Below are 7,586 nucleotides of genomic sequence, written 5' to 3' on the forward strand. Positions count from 1 at the left end.
CAAAAATGCAGACTGAAACGTTCCTAAAGAACTCTGATGAATAATTGGAGCAAACTGGAGTCCAAATTTGATTGTCTTAGAAAAGTTCCAGCATAATAGCATAATAGAATTGAACCTGTCCGAGAGTGTCACATGCAGAATCCTGACAGTGAAGCAGGGTGTGATGATTTGGGACTGCATGAGTCTGAGAGATGGAACCATGCATTCGTGCAAAAAACCCAAAAAACATGTGACAGGGTGAATCTCAGCCTAAGGCTGCCTGGCATAGGAGGAATATTCCAACTAAAGCTAAAGACTAAACTGGAAATCAGGAAACACTGTAACTTTCAGTTTATATGACATGTTATGTGATTAAGAACCTTTTTGAAAGTGGTCGGGGTGTTGAACTGCATAAAAAGGGTCTCTCACAGTGCGCCATCTTTGCTGAGATGAGACGCAGTAAGACGGTCATCTGAAATTTCTTAAATGATCCTGAGGGTTGTGGAACAAAAAAGTCAAGTGGAAGACCCAAGAAAAAAGTCACCAGCTCTGAGCTGGAGGATCCAGTTAGCTCTCCATCAAAACACTGGACGATCCTTGACCCAACAAATTAAGGCCATTACTGTTGCTGACTGCAGCTCCATACCTATCAGACAGCACCTGAGACTGTATGTATGTATTGGTTTGAAAATGATTGTCACTAAATTGAAATTGAATTTTATATTTTGAAAATGAATTCATTTGCTTTGAAACTGTATTTTATCCTTTTAAAAGGATTTTAACAACAATTTAGTTTCAGTTTTAGAATTCAATTTCTGTTCCAAAATTCAGTTTTTTGGGACTTACATCCGGTTCAAGAGTAATCGAGCGCAGATTAATAGAACTACATTTTACTAGCAGACCAAAAGTGTTACTGACGGGAATCTACAGCATCCTGAGCTGTAGCTAGATTAAGACTTCAGAAGTCATTCGTCATGTCGAATGACCAGCGGATAAACTCTCATGTTGGTAATAAATGTATTACATGTATAAGAACAAGAACTAGAAGCTAGCCAACAGAAGCATTCTAGCTTTTTAAATGGCGACCTACAACGCATACATTAAACCTAACAATAACAGTCACAGTGATGCTAATAAAGCCTGAATGATGTCCTGCTAAAGGATGACTCACCTTCCCTCACTGGAACTGTGTCTCAGTGCTGCAGAAGGTGAGCGCGGGTCTCCACGTCTCCTGCAGGTGAACACAGAGGCCAGCAGAGCTGTAGCTGCTGCTCAGGTCACTGAGAGACTCCTGAGACAAGCCAGGCTCTGGATCATCACGGGATCCACAAGTTCCTGATTCAGTGACTCAAACAACAAAGACAAAACTCCAAAACACAGACTGAACAACGTGGTGTATGCTGTACAGTGCAGTGAGGAATGCCCAGACCTCTACATTGGAGAGACCAAACAGCCACTTCACAAGCGCATGGCACAACATAGAAGAGCCACCTCCACAGGACAAGACTCAGCAGTCCATCTGCATCTTAAGGATAAAGGTCACTCTTTCGAGGATGCCAATGTTCACATTTTGGACAGAGAGGACAGATGGTTTGAAAGAGGAGTGAAAGAGGCCATCTATGTCCACTGTGAGCGACCATCTTTGAACAGAGGTGGTGGTTTACGACACCAACTGTCTGCCATCTATAATCCAGTTTTGAGTTCCCTCCCAGACGCCTTAACGCCCACTCACATCCTGGGCCATCTGACCTCAGGAAATCACATGATAGGGTGGGGCCAGGTTTCACAATGAGCTCACCCGAAACCCTGGCTGATTAGGTCCCACACCGGTTTTCACACCTTGGCGCATGTGATTAGAGGATCACCAGGGGGTCCTTTGTCCCTCCTTGGGGGGATACTCCCACTGGGTTTAAATCTGGGACTCTCGGCCATTTGACCTTAGAACTGAAGAAGCTTCTCGGATGAGAGGTGAAACGTCTTCAAGCAACTCAAAGAAGTCCAGACGCTTTTCTTTGCAAACTCCTTTGACTACGATGACCTGGATGACTGAGAACCTTCACAGACACATGCTAACAATGTTCTGCTTACTAGTTACTATTTGTGCACAAGGATGCGTCACTTTCAGATAACGTTCTGGTCTCTTTACAGTGTAAATGCATATTTACAATGACTCCACAGGGAAAGTTTTCAGTATTAGGAGTTTTGAATTCATTTTTGTTTTCTCTGAAGTTGATGAGGAGCTCCTCCTGTGCTGATGTCTCTCTGTGTGATGTAGGAGGTTGGGGATCAGAACTGTGGAGCTGTGGAGGTGACGGCTGTCTGAGACGGAGCGTCTGCCTCTGCTGTGAGTCTCCTTCATGTTCCTCCACATGTATTATCTGTGTTTCCACCACTGGAGGGCGCTGTGGGTTATTGATGTGTGGGAACAGTAACCAATCACTGGAGTCTGAATGCTTCTCTTTGGTCATGTGACCATTTGATCTCTGATCAGTGTGTTCTTCAGTTTCAGGCCTGTTTCTGCTGACTGCTGCAGGTGAGCTGATGTTCCTACACTTGTCTATCCTCATCATGATCTCTGACCTTTAGTGACCTTTAGTGACTTCTGTCCTGTTGCAGGTGTGTGTGTGCTGCTGCTGTCTGCACTGACTGTTCCTGCAGGTGAGTAGATAGAAGGTGGAGTAATGTTCTTCCTGTCTCTGTTTCCTGGTTTGAACCCCAGTTGGTTCCCCTCGTGTCCGTGTGAGTTCTCCCGGGTTCTCCAGCTTCCTCTCACAGTCCACAGACCTGCATGTGTGTAGAATAAAGGAGAGGCTGAGCGATGGTTGAATGTGGCTCGTAGTTTAAAGGATGGTCAGTAAGACTAGAACAGCTCCATATAAAAGTCAGCTGAGACAAATTGAAGTGAACCAGCCGCTCAGTGGTTGGAGTTCAACATCACCTCTTACACACAATGTTGCTGCAGATGTTTCACAATAGGACCACTAAAAGCACGCAGCGCTTTTACTTTGAAAGAGATGCAGGAAGTGTGCCGTCTGTGTCACCTGTGTAACTCATGAAGTAACCATGGTTACTGGTTACGAGTGGACATACTTCCTTTGTGAAGGAAACACACAGCAGGCTTTCTCTGTTAGGCTGATCTTTGTGCTTGAGGTTCTGAGTGAGTGCTCATGTTAAAGGGCTGTTTCATGTTTCTTTCATCACAATATGACCGACTGAGCGCTGCCTTCTCCTCCAATCAGAGATCTGAAAATGAACATTTATAGCAGCCATTTAAAAGCTGTAGCTGCAAACATAGAGAGCAGTTTGACAGCTGCTGCTGTTTAGAATGTGACAGCTGCACGTTTGAGTTCACAAACTGAATTTAAACACTGAAGTGTGTTTTAGCTGTTACACAGTGTCACAGTCTAATGAAGGAGAAGTCTCTGCTACATCTGCTAGAATGCTGAAACCTGCAGGCTGTGAGCACTGATGCTCTAGCTCAGCATGATTCATGATTACTGACACAGTTCTCAATGATTCACATCACTGTGTCTTAATGCTCCTGGTATCTCTCCTCAGTTTCCCAGCATGCCTCGGTGGTGGAGGTGTATGAAGGGGAGGAGTCTGTCCTGCTGCCCTGTCAGGTACCAGCTAATGTTTCCTCTGCCTCAGCAGCAGCACTGTGGAACCGCAGTGACTCGAATCCCCCAACCGTCCACTGCGGAGCGGTGATGACCTTAGAAACCAGAACCAGCGTTACACCAACTGAACATCAGTGAGAGCCCATGCTCTGCAGACTGGAGACCTCAGCCTCACTCTCAGGAGCTCGACAGCCAGTGACAGCGGCACCTACACCTGCTCCGTGTGCAGCCACGGACAAGATCTGAGCCAGACAGACGTCCAGCTGAAGGTCAGAGGTCAGAGAAATGTTCAGTCTGTCCAACACAGGACGTCAGAAATACTGGGATGTTCAGCTGCATGCAGTCATTAAGCTATTCTGCTGATCCTTACCCATAACCCTCTGCACCAGCACACAGGTCAGAGGTCAGCAGTGAGTCCCAGTTATGTGAAAAGTCACAAAGTGTTTGATCCTGTTGCAGGTGCTTTTCATCCTCCTTCTCCTCCTCCTCCCTGTGAGTCTGTGCTCAGACTCTTGTGCCATCTAGTGGTCTTCTGTCCGTACTGCATCTCCACTGGTCTGCTGCTGTTCATCTGCTGCAGCAGGAAAAACAAACCAGCCGTCTTCATGGAGATGACCCAGTGTGATGGAGGAGGTCAGGGACTGGATGAAGAATACGATGACATCACTGCTGATGTCACCACTGAGCATGAATTCTCATTGGTCAGGTTTAGGCAGAGCCCTGAGTGAAGCTTGATTAAACTTCTGCAGGAAATCTGAACCCAACATTGCAACCTTCCACGCCATTCAAGTCACCGTGTGTCCACCCAACGCGTAGTTACGTTTGTCAGGAGGTGCACGTCAGGTCACGTGGAAGGTTACGGTGTAAATTACTCAGATTACTCACAGACGTCTAAATCAAGTTTCAGTCTGAGTCGAGCCAGCCGAGGTTCAGTGGATACTCACATCTGACTTCCTCAAGTGTTTGTGTGAATACAGAGAGACACAGCTCCGCTTTATTCATAATTACTAGTCAATAAATTGATCTACAATCATTTTATAGCACAATCACATGTACGAGTGCCATGTGACCTGGGGTAGAAAGATCTAGAAGTCCCCTCTGGCTGCCTCTACATCACAGCTCAGAGGGTCAAAGGTCTTAATATCCAGCTTTATGTGATTACTTTCTCTGTTTCCTAATAATAAAGCATTTTTATTGTTAATCCAAGATAAACAAGTCTTCTGAGAGAGGAGCAGGTCAGCAGGTTGGATCTAAGAGGTTCATGTTGAAGACTCCAGCAGAGACACTAGAGGGGGAACCTCAGTCCAACCTGTCCACTGATTGTGTGATTTCTGGCTTCATCTGCTCATTGTTGTCATGTTAGATGGTTCATTCAGAACTATTTGGATGCTATCACACTTCCACTGGATGCCCAGCTGCTCTCCTGTTGCGGGATTATCCATCAACACAGAACTCAGGGATAAGAGCATCTTTAGGTCTGGCTGTGTTCATCCTTCCTCCAACCTCTCCTCACCAAAGAGAAGAACAAACTCAGCATTAGCTCAGAGTAGCTTAGTCACATCAGTAGAGTTTAAGTCATCTGATTATTATTATTTGATTTTTCTAAACTGCTTTAATACAAGTGTAAGTAGTGGATGCTGACTCTTTAAGCTTTAGTGAAACAGTGAAGGTAAAAGTCTGAGTGTTATTCTTTATCGGTTCAAACAGCTCTTACAGGTCAGCCTAGCATTATAAAATCCTGTTTCCTTGGAGCTGCTGTCCAGCCTACTAAAACCGTCCCTCCATCTTCTTCCACTGATCTGTGAAGTTATCACTATATCAGTGAGTTCCAGCAGAATCAGAAGGGAAGGATTCAGTAATGACTGACGTTTGGATTCAGGGATCAGTCCTGGAGTCTGGACTGCTCTGATGATGCTCCTCCGTCTAACTTATTCAATGAAATCATCTGTGTCATTTTCTCCTGCTGTGAACTCGGGGATCCACTCAAAGCTCAAATCCAAACCTCTGAAGAAATTCTGCTGGGAAGAATTCAGCATTGATTTAAAAACAGAGACAGTTTATGAAATGAAGTCATCAAAATGAAGCAACTTGTTTCAGATATTTAGGATGATGAACATTTCTGCCCTTTACTGAGGCCACTTTGTCCATTTAATGAAAGTGTCATGAACAGTTAGCTGTGTCATCATCAGTACAGAATAGTTATGGTGTAACCAAACTGTTTATGATATTTCATTGACAGCACAGTCTGAAGGACGTCTTATTTTGTTGAATCCTGCTGTTGAGGGGACAAATCGATCATGTGCAGTTTGGGAAATAACAAATATGGTATTGGACCATTTTAATCCTGCAAACATTTGTTTGATTTGATTTCTCATTGGGGTTTTTTGGGGATGGGTGGAGAAAGAAACACAGCAAAAAGTGTTTAAAGGCAGAATAAGACAAGTCAAGACAGGGTGGTGTTTAAAAACGCCCACAGCTGTGGAGTGGAGCTTGTTGTTGGTGTGAAGAAACTGTAAGTTTGCTTTGTTTCCTCCTTTAACAGTTTGTCTTTAGGAACTTTACTGTTTGTTCAGCTCATGTTTCATTTCTTCACATAACAAACTGTGTGTGTTTTCTCCATTAAAGTCAGTGTGTCATGTTTTCCTGGCTAACATCAGCTGTGTGTCTTGAGCTGGGAGAGAAAGTTAACTGGTTCTTTACGTTCATGTAAACAGCCGCAGATAGAGAGAGGAAGATGAGGGGTTTTCTTTGTTTTCATACATGGAGCTCCAAACTAGATGAAATGTGTGACTCTGTTTCAAACTAGTGCATTACAAACTGTTGGCTCTGCTCTGTCAGACTCAAACCATTTAAACATGATCGCACATCAGTTATCAAGTTTCTAGTCAATAGAAATCACAAACACTTTTGCATTTATTTACAGTTCTGTCTCATTAACAGATATTTTCTGTTCATAGAAAAATGTAAAGTTCTCTTTAAATGACCATTTACAGGCACTTCTTTTCACTGTAACTTATTAAATGGATGTCTTTATATTTCTATACAATTACAAGCTAAAATGTGAAAATTCAAACATGTTAAAATGATCTTTGCTTTGTACACGACAACATTGGAACAATTTGTGTGAAATATTCTTTGATTGTCTTCAAATCACAAACTAAAGTCAAATCTAATGACAGCAACCATTTACTCATGAAATGACTACACAGCTGATACATGAACAAAATCACTCACAAACTTTTTGTTTCGGACTTGAAATCAGTTTGTGCTCATGTAAATGTGTTCATATTCATTCATGCATGAAAGTGACAAACAACAAATGTCATATTGAACAATCTAAAAATGATCAGATTATATGTTCAATATTTGCTCAGTTCTCTTCCAAACCCCTGCTGTCTATTGTCAGTTTGATTCTCTACTCAAATAAAAATAAAAGCCTTCTAACATCTGTTTGTTTGTATTCAGGCATACATGTGTAACAGGGTTTCTATGCTAATATTGCCACAAATGTCAGTGCAATGGGGGAAACAGCGCCCCCTGTTGGTGTGGCTGGTGAGTCGAGGCTGGCTGCAGAAATGACTGTCAGTCTGCTGAAGCTCCACCAGAGTGTGCTATGCGGAGTGGTGAAGCCATTAGTACTGACCCCACACTGTTATATTTCCACTCAGGAAATAAATCTGCACAGATTCTTGTGTTCTTTAAAAATACAACAACGCAGAGCTGAGGAGTTTATTTGGGCCTGTTACAGTCGGGTGAAGCAGAAACTAGTTACACATGTGACCATTTTTATGTGTGAACTTATAAAATAGCGACTAGTGTAACTGAATATTGAGAAAGAGCCACATCAGTAAATCCAGAAGCTTTTTACTATGTAAAGAAATCTTTGTGCTGCTGCAGACGTCAGTAAATCAGACCCTAAATGTTTCAAACTCAAAGCTGATGTTTCACAGCTGCTCTCCTTTGAATGACCTGGAGACATCAGCAGGG

General features: G+C 43.2%; 1 long non-coding RNA gene across 1 annotated transcript; it reads left to right on the forward strand.

Annotated features, from left to right (window-relative positions):
* Positions 1 to 2,271: 2,271 nt before the first annotated feature.
* LOC120438131 lies at positions 2,272 to 2,617 on the forward strand. Its single transcript, XR_005611684.1, has 3 exons — positions 2,272 to 2,323; positions 2,483 to 2,512; positions 2,596 to 2,617. It is a non-coding gene; the product is annotated as an uncharacterized LOC120438131 (long non-coding RNA).
* The last annotated feature ends 4,969 nt before the right edge of the window (positions 2,618 to 7,586 follow it).

The sequence above is a fragment of the Oreochromis aureus genome, linkage group 3, assembly GCF_013358895.1.
Source record: "Oreochromis aureus strain Israel breed Guangdong linkage group 3, ZZ_aureus, whole genome shotgun sequence".
Lineage (NCBI taxonomy): Eukaryota > Metazoa > Chordata > Actinopteri > Cichliformes > Cichlidae > Oreochromis > Oreochromis aureus.